This window comes from Triturus cristatus, chromosome 7 (assembly GCF_964204655.1).
Source record: "Triturus cristatus chromosome 7, aTriCri1.1, whole genome shotgun sequence".
NCBI lineage: Eukaryota > Metazoa > Chordata > Amphibia > Caudata > Salamandridae > Triturus > Triturus cristatus.
Window position 1 is genome coordinate 1,745,985,685 of NC_140590.1, and position 14,390 is coordinate 1,746,000,074.

Sequence of the window (14,390 nt, forward strand, 5' to 3'; positions counted from 1 at the left end):
TTAATCTACCTGCTTGAGAGAGAGAGATTGACTCTCCATAAAGTAGTGCAAAGGGTCAAGATGCCTGCTGCAAAGAACAGGTCTGTATTTTATTTGGATAGCGGGGTGGATTAGTAAAGCCAACCTTTACCAGTGCTTTAAAACAAATGAAACACAAATGAGAGAGGGCCTATGGAAAGATTAGAGGCATTTTTGCCAGGTGGTAATGAGGGAATCCAAGGAGGAAGTTATGGGGGGAAAGTCAGCACCAAAAATGATTATCTCACCAGGCGCAACCAGCGCTACAGCCGGACTTTTGGAGTACTCTGGGCGTTTTGAAGGTGAGATCATATTTTATCTGGCTTAGAGCTGATCTGTGTTCAACATATGTCCACACTTATATCATTAGGTTTTGCCTGCACGGTGCTTGTGAAATCTATTGTATTCAATATAAATCTTAAAAGGGGCCTAAATCCCACCCCCTTGCTTTCATTGGTTCCTGTGGTTACATTTCCTCTGTTTCTAATTAGCTGTAGCATCCTATTTCCTGTTGTTCCTCCTGTGTTTGCTCTTATCAGGGTCCTGAGGCTCAAGTACTGTTTCCATCCACTTTGGTGGAACTTCTTATCAGCACCTCATCAGAGCCAATGTTCAGATCATAACGCACACTTAACAGTCCCCCGGCGGCCAAAGCAGGGACCCACCCTATAGTGCTCCCTTCACTCACCGGTCCCCTGGCCATTGTTTTTAACTAATTCTGTCCTCCTCATTATGTGGATGGAGGCCTGTTGTGGTCTTCTTTCATGGTGATTTTGTGGCTGTTTACCATATCAAAGTTGACAGCAACTCAGCTGCACAGTTTGATAGGATTGGGCGTGGCAGTGTTGGAGTACGGCCAGCGCACTGTGTGTGTATGTGAACTGGTACCATAAGCTGCACTTCATCAAGAAAGCAAGATGAGTAGCGCTTTGGTAAGTGCAGCTCCAGGAAAGGTTTGGAAGCTGATTTTGTACCCGCTCTTTTTTTGTAGCTCAATTGTGAATCTGCAGTTCAGTATCTCATGTTCCATTCTTCCTGGATTTATACTTGTTCTCTGTGGAATTAGACATTATCTCTTGTGCTGGATGTACAGAGATCCAACTATTACATCCCACCTTTAGTTCTGTTTAATTAGACATATATCCTTTTCATGTATGTATTCTTCTTTGACACACTTTTGAGTAGTAAGGGTTTTTGTCAGAATCAGGGCCGCATTCAACTGCCTGCACACGGGAGCCACATATACACTCCAAATTGGCAGCAGCAATTGCCTCTAAGTATACTAGGTCTGCTAGACAGCAGCAATCTGCATGTTAGCTTTGAAACACGTGGTTATTGCTCCTCCCAATACAAACACCTAATCGCTGGTGTTCCAAATCCTCAGATGACCGTGGGGGAACATATATTTTTTGATGTATGTGCCCTTCTTTTCATACACTTTTGAGAGGTATGTGTTAATGTCATTACCCAGCCAGCATTCAGCTGCTTGCATACAGGAGACAGATATACACTTAAACATGGCCGCCGGCATTGCCTCCATCGAAGTATACTATGTCAGCTACCTATCATTAATCAGCATGTTTAGCATTAAAACATGTGTGTGTTACCCCTCCTCATATAGAACACCTGATTACTGGCATTCGCAATCCTCAGAGGACCATTTGGGAGCAGCATTGCCCACCAGAGTCCTGTTAGTAAAGTCAGGACTCCAACTGGTGAAAAAAGAAGTTAGTGGGCTCCACCGTTATGACGAACGGAGTGGGTGGGTTGCACAGGTGTTCATTAGTCCATTAGAGCCCGTTTTCTATCAAGATCGAACTGCTTGTCTGGAGGACGTGTGTAGGAACTCCCTACTTAAATCCCCCTTGAGCTATCATCACATACTCTGTACCCCACTAGTTAGTTTTCCCATGCCTTGCATCATCAGAAGCTGCTATGCATCTAGCACCTTGAGCACTGACAGAGAGCTATTTATGCACAAACATGGGCTCCATACTAGTCTATATTGATGTTTTTCTTTCATAACACTTATAGTGTTAGTAGCAGCTCAAAGTCATTCACGTCAAAGGATGCCTTTTGTCAGGATCCCAAGAAACCCAATGAGAACTCCTCAGAATCCGGGTGATACAATAAGATGACCACCTCTCGACCTCCCCAACTCTGATAAGAATTCACAGAGTATTAAGGCGATCAAGCAAGGGAAGGGAAGAAGGTAGGAACTGCTGGGAATAGGAGACCTATAGAAAAGAGAGAACACAATGAGAAATATATATGTACAATTTTACTCTCAAAAGGTCTCGCTACAAGCCTCCAGGCATAGTCCTATAAAAGTAAAAGACAAGATTACAGATGCTCTTCTTCTTCGTATCCACAACACTCTTTGCAAACAAACAACACTCAAACATTCCATGTGTCAAAGGTGAATACCAAGTAGATGAGCCAAACTGGAATTGCACAAAAGATTAAAAAAATAATAGCTGGAAAAAAGAAATGGCTCTCCTCCTTCCATCCATTATGTCTGTTTTGGAGACAATGATCATTACTGTTTCCTTTGTACAAAAACCTCAAAGTCACACAATCCAAGGAAAATGTGTTTAAATCCTGTAAAGGAAAAAATAATCAAATGTAAGCCAGTTAAGGAATATCCGTATCCTTACAAAGCCACTGACTTAGTAGTACAGAGAGGGTAAATCTGAATCCATACTTCCTACCTGGAAGTAGTGTTGCCCAGCATGCTCTGGGGGAAAAGAAAGGGAAAACTAAAGACGTGCACACCGGGAGCAGTACCAACCTTCCTACCACAGTCCGCCACACAATGTTAAATAAGAGGTACCGAATTTTCCCTGAGGACCTCTTTGTCTCTGACTATTGAGGAGCTTCCTCGACCAAGGCAGCCAATACAAATTCAAAACAACGAGGCTCCAACCAGCAAAGACAAGCGGAACTCCGCTGAGCTCGAAACAAACAAGAAACTGCCCCTCAAAGAGGCAGCGCAGAAAGACTGCTAAACTAGAAACGAGGAAATCCAAGTCTGCTCTCCAAACCTGAGTGAAATAAGGGTAACGGCCATCTTGAAATGGTAAATGACCAAAAGCAAATTGGATGGTACTGCAGTACAACTAATGGTCCTTATGTGAACTAGGATATCTTGATTGAATAAGATATACAAGATGATCCTACCTTAGAAAAGAGGATTTACATTTTGCTGCCATCTTGGAATGTCATGAATAAAACAATGATCGTGCATCAAGATAGAAAGTTAAAAATGTCGGAAAGTGGTGAAGAAAGGAGAACTTAATCAAGGATCAGAGCAAAGGTTTGTGGGTGTTTTTTAGAAAAATAGTTGTTAGTGAAAGTAAGTCTTGAAAGTTTTTATGAGACTTCATAGATAAAGTTTTATTTCATAAGGTATCTTCAGACAAATTATGAAATAACAAATAATGAACATTTGTATGTCTGTTACATGGAAGAATCTATTTTGGTTCATAAAAGGCAAAATGTTATACATCTCAGACTGTTACAAATCTGCCATCGATCCTTGTAGTCAATGCTTTGATGATGATGGTGTAAACAGAAGAGAAAATTAAAAATGACCACAGTAAAAAGTCTGTGGCAGTTCTTAGTTAGACTACATCAATCAGTGCTTGTTAGATGTTTAACTCACAATTTATATAGAATCTATGGAGCATGGGCTATACATAGAGGGCATAACGACAAAGCACAACAACATCATAGAACCTATGTTGAATTAACAATGGCTACACAAATTGTTACATGATCAATACTAATGTATGCCTTTCAACAGGTGGGTTCAGGCCATTAGTTACATTTTTAGTTCGACAAATCCAGGTTTTTTTTTTTTTTTTATAAATCTTTTTATTAAACATGCATTGGTTCCAATAAACAATACAGAGGTATCAGTCCGGTTATACATTGTAAAAATGCACAGGAGGAAAAGTGTCATATCATTGCATCACATAGTAGGGGAATGCTACGAGGTGAGGAGGTCATCTTGTTCAGCACAACGGGGTGGTACACAAATCTCTCCACGGTGTGTATTCCAAGGACTCCAAATACGGGACCACTTTTTGGGGCACCCCCTGGCCGAATACACAGTTTTCTCTCTAAACATACACCAATCAAGGTCGTTTTCCCAGGCTTCAAGTGTGGGTGAGTGAGTTGCGCCCCACAATTGCGCAATATTTCTTTTAGCAAGCATGAACCCCTAGTGTAGTCCACTGTGTCTGATGAGTGTTCAGGTCCGTGGGTTCCCATATATTCAGGAGGCACCTACGCACCTCTGGGCGGAGATGGACATGCAGCACCGCGTTAATTGTGTCTTGGACTCTGCCCCAGTAGGAACTGAAATTTTTGCACTCCCAGATGATATGCACGAATGTACCCATATGGCCGCAACACCGTTTGCATTCTCCATTATCGGACCTTCCCATATGTACCAAACGGGGCCCCGTGAGGTATATTCTTTGGAGGATTTAAGCTGCACTAACCTAAGGCGCGCTGGAATGGCAACCACTCTAGGGGAGGACACTGCTTCTTGCCAGTCCTCGTCATCTATTTCAACCCCATCTCTTCTCCATTTCTCATGCAATGATTGAAGGGGATCCACCATGTTGTTGATTAGTTTCTTGTACATTAAAGAGATCGTTTTTTTGGGTAGGTGGCCATCTAAAACTCTTTCCTCTAATGGTGTAGCTTCGGGAAGAGGGGACCCCTTGGGAAGATGGGACTGGAGTGAGTGTAAGATCTGTGCATATCAGAAGTATTCCGTACCTTCCAACTTGTATTCTGTTTGTAGTGTGAGGAAGGATTTGACCCCTCCCTCTCCCCAAATGTCTTTAATATCGAAATGCCAATAAGGTCCCACCTATCGAACCCTTTTAATTTCCATAGGTTGCCCAACTTCTCAGAATCCCAAAGCAGGGGGGCCAAAGTTAGGTCCTGTCCCCATCCAAGAGAATTAGTGGCGTCATGCCAAATGCGGACAGCATGGTTGGTGGGGCCCGTCAAGGTGTTTCTTTTGGGTCGTGAATATAATGCCCTTTTATAGTTGCCTCCGGGGAGGAGCCTCCTATCCATGGCATAACCTGGGTCGTCAATACGGCCGTACGTTCCATGGTTGATGGCTGCTAGATGTGCAGCCCAGTACTATTTTTAATGTCTGGGAGGCTAATGCCCCCATCATAGTGTCAACTTATTTAGGGCAATATGAGGTTTGCCGTCCCACAACTAGTCTCACTGGAGACCTTCAAATTCTTTAAAATAATGTGTCGTGTCGGTACAGGGTCTAGGGTGTTCTGCAATGCGTGTAGGAACCTAGACAGGGACATCATCTTGAACAGGCCAGCTCTGCCCAACAGTGAGAGGGGAAGCAATTTCCAGCTGGCAATGTCTTTTTTTAAGCTGACGTAAGGGCGGAAGAAGGTTTTGAGCGTTACGGATTGTGGGACGAAGAGAGATAAAAATTCCCAAATATTTAAAGCCAGTAGTGTTAATCTGTACTGGGCAGTCTCTCGGAGGAACAGGTGGATCTCCCCGAAGAGCGAACAATAGGGATTTACTCCAGTTGACCGTAAAACCAGACAATCTACCGAATACAGTTAGGATATCCAATACAACTATGAGGGACTCTTTGGGGGAAGCCAAATAAAGCAATATGTTGTCCACATAAAGCGAGACACAGTCTTCTAAGTCTGGGGACCATCGCAGTCCTCGTATCATAGGATCCCACCGGATCCAGGCTGCCAGTGCTTTCAGAGCTAGGGCGAAGAGAAGTGGTGAAAGTGGGCAACCTTGACGGGTACTCCGACTAAGTAGAATTGTAGCCGATCATTTATTATTGACTACCACCTGGGCCAAAGGCTCATGATATAAGAGTCGTACCCATTGGATGTACTGCAGGCCAAAACCTATCTTGGCCAAGACCGCCCAGAGGTAGGGCTACTCAATATTGTCAAACGCCATGGTTGCGTCTAAAGACACAATCACAGCTGGCTCTTGGATAGTATGTGCTCTGTCCAAAACCCCATGGACTCTGCGCAGGTTCAAAGCCATATTTCTGTGGGGCATAAAGCCGGATTGGTCGGGGTGTACTAAGTTACTAATTATTTTGACTAGGCGATTGGCTAGAAGTTTGGTCAGGATTTTAGGCTCGGCTTTTAGGTATGATGCAAGTTTGTCTGGTCGCAATTTGTATAGTTCGATGGGGATACCACCGGGACTAAGGGCTTTCCCGGAATTTAAGTAGTGGATTGTTTGAGCTATCTTTTCTGTTGTCAAGTCGCTGTCCATAAAATCTCGGTCTTCTAGGGAGAGGCTGGGGAGTCTAATGTCTCGCAACAGGTCCTGAGAATCCTCTTCAGTGTACGTGGTGACTGTCTTGTAGACAGTCTGGAAGTGACTGGCGAATCTGTCAACTATTTCTTGCGGTTCAGTGAGAGCGAAGACCCCGTCAACCCTAAGTTCTGGGACCAGTCTGCTTGCCCATTCCTTCCTGTCCAGCCATACTATGAGTTTTCCTGCTTTGTCTCCCAGGTCATAGATCCTACCCTGTCGCTCCCTGCCCAGTGACTTGGCCCTGTCTTTAACTAGAGCTTTGAGGTCATACTGTTTCAGGCTCAGTAAATAAAGCTTCTCCAGCGTCACTCCAGATTCCAGGTCCCTCTCCAATCTATAAATTTCAGCGTCGATGTCTAGGACCTCTTTTTGTTTATCTTTCTTTTTACCAGAGAACAGTGATAAAGCCTGCCCCCAAATTACAGTCTTGAATGCTACCCATAATGACTGGGATGAGGACATGGACGCCACGTTGTCAGAAAAGTAATCGTCCATGGCTTTGATAAAGGTTTTACGGATTGTCGGATCACATAGATACCAAGGGTTAATAGGCGCTATTCTTCCCACTTTGACCTGGTTAAGGACTAAATGGACCCATACCGGTGAGTTGTCGGAGATGCCTCTAGCTAGGTGTTTAATTTCATGGATGTATGCGGCTTGTTCCACTGGTACTAAACAATAGTCCAAGCAGGAGAGGCTATGGTGCGCCCCAGGAAGGTGTGTTGTATCTGATCTGGATGGTATGTTCTCCACCCATCTACCAGTCCCATGGTTTCGAGGAAGTCAGGCAGCCATCGAGAAGAGGGTCCCACCTCCCTTGGCGGGTATCGGTCCTGGGTGCCCGAAACCACTGCATTAAAATTGCCCCCAAGGACTAAGAGGCCATCCGGAATAGTGAGCAGGTCCGCAAAGGTGGTACCCTGCAGGCCTGGAAGGACATATACAGACATGAATGTAGTGGGGCAGCCCACCCATGTGCCCGAAACCCCCACGTATCTACCCCAAGTGTCTGTCCATGTGGAGCTTATGGCAAGGGGAACAAGTTCTTCACCATGAGGCCTACACCCCGGGAACCGGAGGTAAATCCTGCATGTGCAACCATCTTGTACCCCGCTCTGTGCATCGCCTTACATAGGTTTCCCATCAGGTGTGTCTCCTGGAGCATGACAATATCTGTGGCCTGCCGCTTGATATGTTGGAGAACTACACTGCGTTTAAATTTTGTCCCCAATCCCGTTAACATTCCAACTCAATATTTTAACATTCTTGTCCCCCATTGCACCCACTATACACTTTGTGAATATCAGAATCCTCTGTGGTGAAATCAAACTCAAGTACCGATGCTAAAAACATAACAATAAAACAATGCAAGTCCCCCAACCAACAACCCCCCTCCCTGCTGCCCTGCACTCTGGGCGTGAATCGGCCCATGTAAAACTTGCAGAGTGCCTGTCGCCCTATAGAAGAACTAAATGCAGAAAAGATAAGGACGTGGCAACTTGTTTCCCTGTCCCCCCCAAGGATAAAAATTATAGAGTCCCCAAGGTGAGTCACACATCACAGTTCTAAGTGTCCGCCATCAAGAGGGAAAAGTCCCCCTGAGGTTCGACCGCCATGCAGCCCGATACCTGTCCCTGTCCGCTTATGAAAGCGGTCCTGGTTGAGGAGCCATCATGTTAGCTTCGGTCTCGTCAGTCATGGGCCGTGGAGGCAGCAGCACCTCCAGCATTGCGTTCACATGCCGCCTGTTCCGTCTGGTATTCAAGCCAATCAGCCGCTTCCTCTGGCTGTTCAAAGAACCAGGTCCTCCCTTCCGCTTCCACCCGGAGAATAGCATCGAATATTTTAGTCCCTTTTCTCTGAGCCGCTGCTTCACCGTGATGAATGACCGTCTCTGCTTCTGCACTTGTTGTGTGAAGTCTGGGAAGAAGGAGATGTCTGCGTTCTCGTAGAGGAGGGTGGCCCTCCATTCTAGCATTTCGAAGGATTACATCCCTGTCCCGGAAATTCAGTACTCTCTCCAGAATCGTGCCCGGTGGGGACCCTGTCGTGGGGCATCCTCTGGGGACCCTATATGCCCTTTCAATGACAAAGAATTTGCTGAAGCCTTTCGGCTGTAGATGTCGTAGAAATCCACAAAGAGGTCTTGGGACTGTCCCTCGGCCCTCTATGGCATGCCCAAAATGTGTAGGTTGTTGCGACATAGGCACCCCTCATAGTAATCTAGTTTGAGCTCAGTGGCCTTGCAAAATAATTTTATTTCTTGGATTTCACCCTGAAGCTGGGGGTCGTCACCCACAAGGCTAGAAGTGGTGAGCTCCACCTGTTTGGTGAGGTCGGCTCGGCTCGGCAGGGGCACATCTCTCACCCGGTACAGTCACACAATTCTCATTCTGCACTGAACATACATCAATCACCCTGCATTGAGGCACTTTCACCCTGCACTCACATAATTATCAACCTCACGCTATTCTCCCTGCACTCATACACTGCTCCTACACCTCTTATTATTAATCCCATAGGCAAAATCTAATGCATTTACCAATGTTTGTTTTTCACATGGGATAGTGCCAGTCCCAGCTGTGATCTAGCACTGTAACGTTGCTAAGGGTTCATCACTGAAGAAAGCACAGCTAGGTGGAGCCATCCTTTCTATAGCCACAACTAAACTGCCAAACCTCTTACCTACGAACTTTCGTCTGAAACTAACTCGGACCAGCCAATACAACTTGCCCAAACATGGCTTTAACATCACGCAACCTGTGATGCCAACAAGTGGTTTATGAGTTCCCAAAAATCTAGGATGCCTGCAGGGGAGTGATATGTGCTCAATGAAAAAACAAACTCAAATACAAAAATACTACATCATCATGAGTTGAGCGTTTATGCATTCCTGACTCAGGAATTTGTGGATCCTGAGAAGAAGAGAAGAGGGTCTGTACATATCTCAGGAGCATTTACTACTTCATCCGGGTGGTTTAGAGACTCTACACATGACTCAAGAACATACATTACTTCACCAGGAATGGAAGAGAGACTCCACACATGACTCAAGAACACACATTACTTCACCAGGAATGGGAGAGAGACTCCACACATGACTCAAGAACATACATTACTTCACCAAGATGGAAGAGAGACTCCACACATGACTCAAGAACACACATTCGGTCACCAGGAATGGAAGAGCTGTTATGGAGATGGTCGAGCAAAATAACTCAGCGAGGTAGAAGGGTTCTGAGCGCGTCTCCGGAACAGCTTTGGGAATAAAGAATAGGGCACGGGAACCAGTAGCAGAGACAGACAAAGGAGGCACAGAGAGCAAAGGTATACTGTGTTTACTTGTATTAGCACATCAGAGCCAGAGCTCCAGGTCCTGCCATTGCTTGTTACTTTATCATTGGAGGAAGTTCAAAGCACTTATCTTCGAACTCTGAAATAAAACATCGGAGAACAACTTGGAGGGGATTTTGGTTCGACTGGAAAAAATAGGGAAGTGGGCGTGAAGGACGCAGCACTGGAGGAAGCCTCGCCTGACTGTAAATGATTGTGTGTGTGGGACTGTTTATCACCATTGTCATATAGAACTTATCTTGACATAACCGGAACTTCAGCAATCAAAGATCATCAATTCTTCTATTGAATTTGTGAATTTCTTCCCCTCCCTGAACTGCTTTGGAACAGAAACATTTTAGGGACTGGGCAAAATGGGCAACTGTCCAGGGCCCCCACCTTCCAAGGGGCCCCCGGGAAGGTAACATTTTGTTTTTTATACTTCTATTTCGCAGTCTCATTCATTAGCATATAATTCAATATTATTTGGCATCATGGTGCTTGAATTAGCAAAACAACGGTAATAAAATGTAATATTGTTTCGGGCAGAGGTCCCCAAAATCCTTAACATGCCCTTGCTTGGAAACGGTCTAAGTGCCAAGAACGACCCATTTTCTTTTGTAGGAGCTGTGGTATCAAAAAGTCTTTGTCGCTGGGAAGGTGTTTGAGTGACTCCAAGGGCAGCATGCTTGGAAGTTCAATTGCCTCCTCCTAATCCGGGCAATTGTAAGGTGTTCCATCCCTGTTTATCCATAATTCCTGTAATTCTGAGACCTTTCCCAGGGGATAGGAGCATCTGAGAAGCCACCTGAAATCTGTCACACTATTTCCACTCTGAGACAGAGTTCGTTCTGCCCAGTATTTTGCTTCTTGCTCCAAAATAATTGTTGAATCTACAAGAGGAGAGGTAGTGTATGTAGTGAGGCCTTCAGGATTCCATGCAGCACCTACACTGACTGAGATGCTGTTAACAAAGTATATTTGTTTCAGGTAATGTTATGTTATGTTATGTTATAGTGTGTTTATATAGCGCACGGCTACTCTAGAGGAGTGTCCCGGCGCTTTCCACAAGCAGCTCAGTGTAACACAGCAAAACAAACAAGCAGCAGAGCACAAGACAACAGGGGGAAAAGAAAAAACCTAAAGGTTAAAAAGCCAGGTCTTCAAGCTCTTTCTGAACTGCAGCAAATTAGCAGAGCTGCGTAGAGCCAACGGAAGCGAATTCCAAAGCTGGGGAGCCTTAAAGCTAAAAGAACGCCCCCCAGTGCGCGCCTTCCTAACCCGCGGAACCACGGCCAGAAAAAGAGAATCTGACCGCAATGAACGGGCTGGACTGTAAAAAGACCATATGGTTTTCTACAGGGAAGCTAGAATCATTAAAATCATTAATACACATACTAATACAAGGAAACATCACTATCTTTCACAATGTTTTATGGTATTTCAGCCATGTGTCCAGATTAAAGTGCAAGATATTACTGTAAATGTTGTTGAAAGTGCGATACAGTGAAAGTGTAAGCTAGTACAAGTGGTATCTCCACATCTGTATTTTCTTGTTTCCTTGGTCAGCAGCACTGAAGATAGAAATATTGGGGCAAATTTCGCTAGAAAGTGCAGAGACAATACAAAGTGTAAGCTAGTGGAGATAATATCATTGTCTCTCACAGTGTCTCATGTTATTTCAGCCATACTTCCAAATTAAAGTGCAAAGATGTTAGTGCAAAACTACCTAAAAGTGCAATGTTGTAAAGTTGTAAACTTAGTACAAATAGTATCTCCACCTCAATTTTTTCTTGTTTCCTAGTCAGTGAAAGTTAGGATGGAGATAACGTTGCAAATTTACCTAAAAACTGCATGACAGTAGAATTGTAGACATGTGCAGAAAGTATTAGGACATCCATACATTCTTAATAGTGGAAACGGTGTTACAGCCCCATAACTGCAGCTCATATTATTTATTATTCATTGTGCCGGTCTGATATACATTTTGTATTACATTGTAGTTGGAGCCATGTACATGGCGAAGTCAACGTACCTGCATCATCGGAATCCCTCATCCCTACCAACTCATAAAGTTCTCACTCCCTCTCTTATAGCTACAGCCAACCGAATTATGCGGCAAGGGAGGACCAAATTATGTAGCAGGGCCGACTAAATTATGTGAAAAGAAGAGGCAATTTATGTGGCATAATGTGGCCCATTTTTGGATAGTATTACTGCATTATTTTGTCATTTGTACACGTAAATACGGTCTAGGAAAACATTTCACCTCATTCGCACCAGTTTAACACCCAAATACAGCAATAAGCAACTGAAAGGTGACCAGTCAATCTTTGTGAAAGGTTTTCCACTGCACGGCAACACGTGTCGCTGCATTATGAGTAACTTATGATCCCTTTGGGTTATAAACATTTTGTTTTAAAATGTGCAAATTATGCACAAGATGATGGATTATGTAGAAAATGTGGCAAATCCATAATTATGCAGAAAAATGCCACGGCCACAGAACTGCAGCATTCCAGTGGCCCTGCTTATAGGGCAGTTGTGTGGTATAAAGTGTTTTCTTCCAATTCATACAGGAGATGACAAGCCTACACAAGTCATGGCTATCACAGTCACCGCAATGGATTGGCACCTGTGTGCTTGGAAGGGTTCATCTCAGGGTTAACCCTTTCTTTCCAGCAGATGTAGGAACTGCCTCCTGCTATCTCAGGAAAGTAACAAAAAGGCTCAGACAGATTGCTCGAAGGCAGCTCCCATGTTTATTCATTATATCTCCAGACAGAGAGGGAGCGGCACTGGTTGAGTTGCAGATTACAGCGGTATTAAAGTCTGCATACAACGTGGCGAGTGAGTCAGCCAATTGCAGACATTGTCTAACTTCACTGTGAATCATGGACTTCTGTTCTTCACAAGAGGCGCAGCCACTCACAGAGCAACTGCCTTCAGTGCTAAGAACCTCTATGGAAATATGTAAATTTTTTGCGGCAAAAAATATTTTAGATTTTAGCCTTTTTAGGTCTCGCACCTAGCGATGCAGTGCCAGCACTGCTCGCGCAGCGAGAGACCTCTTGGACAGGGTGCCAAAATCGAACCAGGAATCGCACACTCTCATGCGTGTGCTTTTCCTTTTGGCTTACGCTATTGGCTTTGTGTGCGTGTTTTTACGAACAGAGCACGCAATAGGCCAAAGGCGGGCACATTGCTCCGCCCATGGCCTATTGATGTCTGTTACGCACACCGCCAGGCATATGGTTTCAATTATCGTGGCCAGACGCGGGTGCGATAATTGAAACCACATGTTTCGCTGTGGCACGCGCGCGCACCACTCGCAGGCATGTTTGTTTTAAAATAGCGATCGCTTTCACGATCGCTTTCACTGCCGCTTGTTTATTTTACAGGAGGGCTTGCTGAAATGGAGGGGGGGCTTACTGCTAGGTATAGATGGAGTAACAAGGACAGTCGTTTCGCTGGCTGGAGGTGCCTCCTCCCCCCTTCCATATGATGCGCACCATCCGAGCTGGCCGAGGTAGCTCGGGAGTTGGACCCAAGTGGTTAATGGTTACCCCCTGGTTCCAGGAAGGGGGCGGGGGGTGTTGAGCCTGCGTCAATTCTTTCCTCTACTTGCTAAAGTTATGACCTAATCATCCCCAGTACAGTCGTGAGATAGTTTGTGATGGATGACGTAACATTCCCCCGGTTGCTGAAATTTGCCAATTCCCGTTCCCTCATCATCAGACACCGCTTCAGTCCTACCTTCTAGACAAGCCGTGGAGCCTTGCGGACCTTGGCATCAGTTTCACCAGTAGCTGGCCAGCCAAGGGGGTCGCGTGACCTGGCCAGTTCACAATTCACAATTAGGGAATCGCAAAACAGCATGCCTGCAAGTGTGTAGTTGCAAATGACCTACCTCATGAATATTAATGAGGTAGGTCGCAATTTGCGACCCCCCTAGGAATCGCAAAAATCACAGCGATGGTGGCCTGCTGAGGTCAGCAGACGACCATGTCTGTGATTGCTTTTACATAAAGCAATCTTTTGTTTTCTAAAACAACCCGTTTTCCTAAAAACAAAAAATGAAAAGTTTTCTTTTCATTTTTTAAGAGCAGGCAGTGGTCCATGAGACCATTGCCTGCTCTTAAGAAATGCCTTTCCAGACATTCAGAAAGGGGAAGGGGTCCCTTGGGGACCCCTTCCCATTTAGGAATGGGTTACCACCTTCTTAAATTCACGGTCACAAAACATTCATGCATTCCCTTACGATTCGCTATTTGGAAGGGACGCCCTAAACACGCCCCTTCCAAACAGTGAAGCGCAAACCCATTTTGCAATTCGGTAATAGGTTACCGAATCGCAAAATGGTGTTTGCTGTATCTGGAATGCACTTTTTGCGTTCGCAAACAGGCCGATTCTGCGAATCGGACCATTTGCAAACACTAGAATGCATGATGCATGTGCCCCTCAGTGCTTTCTATAATGACAACATCCCTTTCACTCAGCTCCTGTTGCTGTATTGAGCCCCCATCCAACCTCCTTCTTTACATACACAAAAGATCCACACCAGTGCTGAGAAGCATTTGAAATCTTAATGTCTGTTTCCATCTCCACATGACTCATGTTGGCTGGTACTCAGTTTATTGAAGCCTTACTGGAGAGGACAACATACTTCTTCACATCCTTGGATC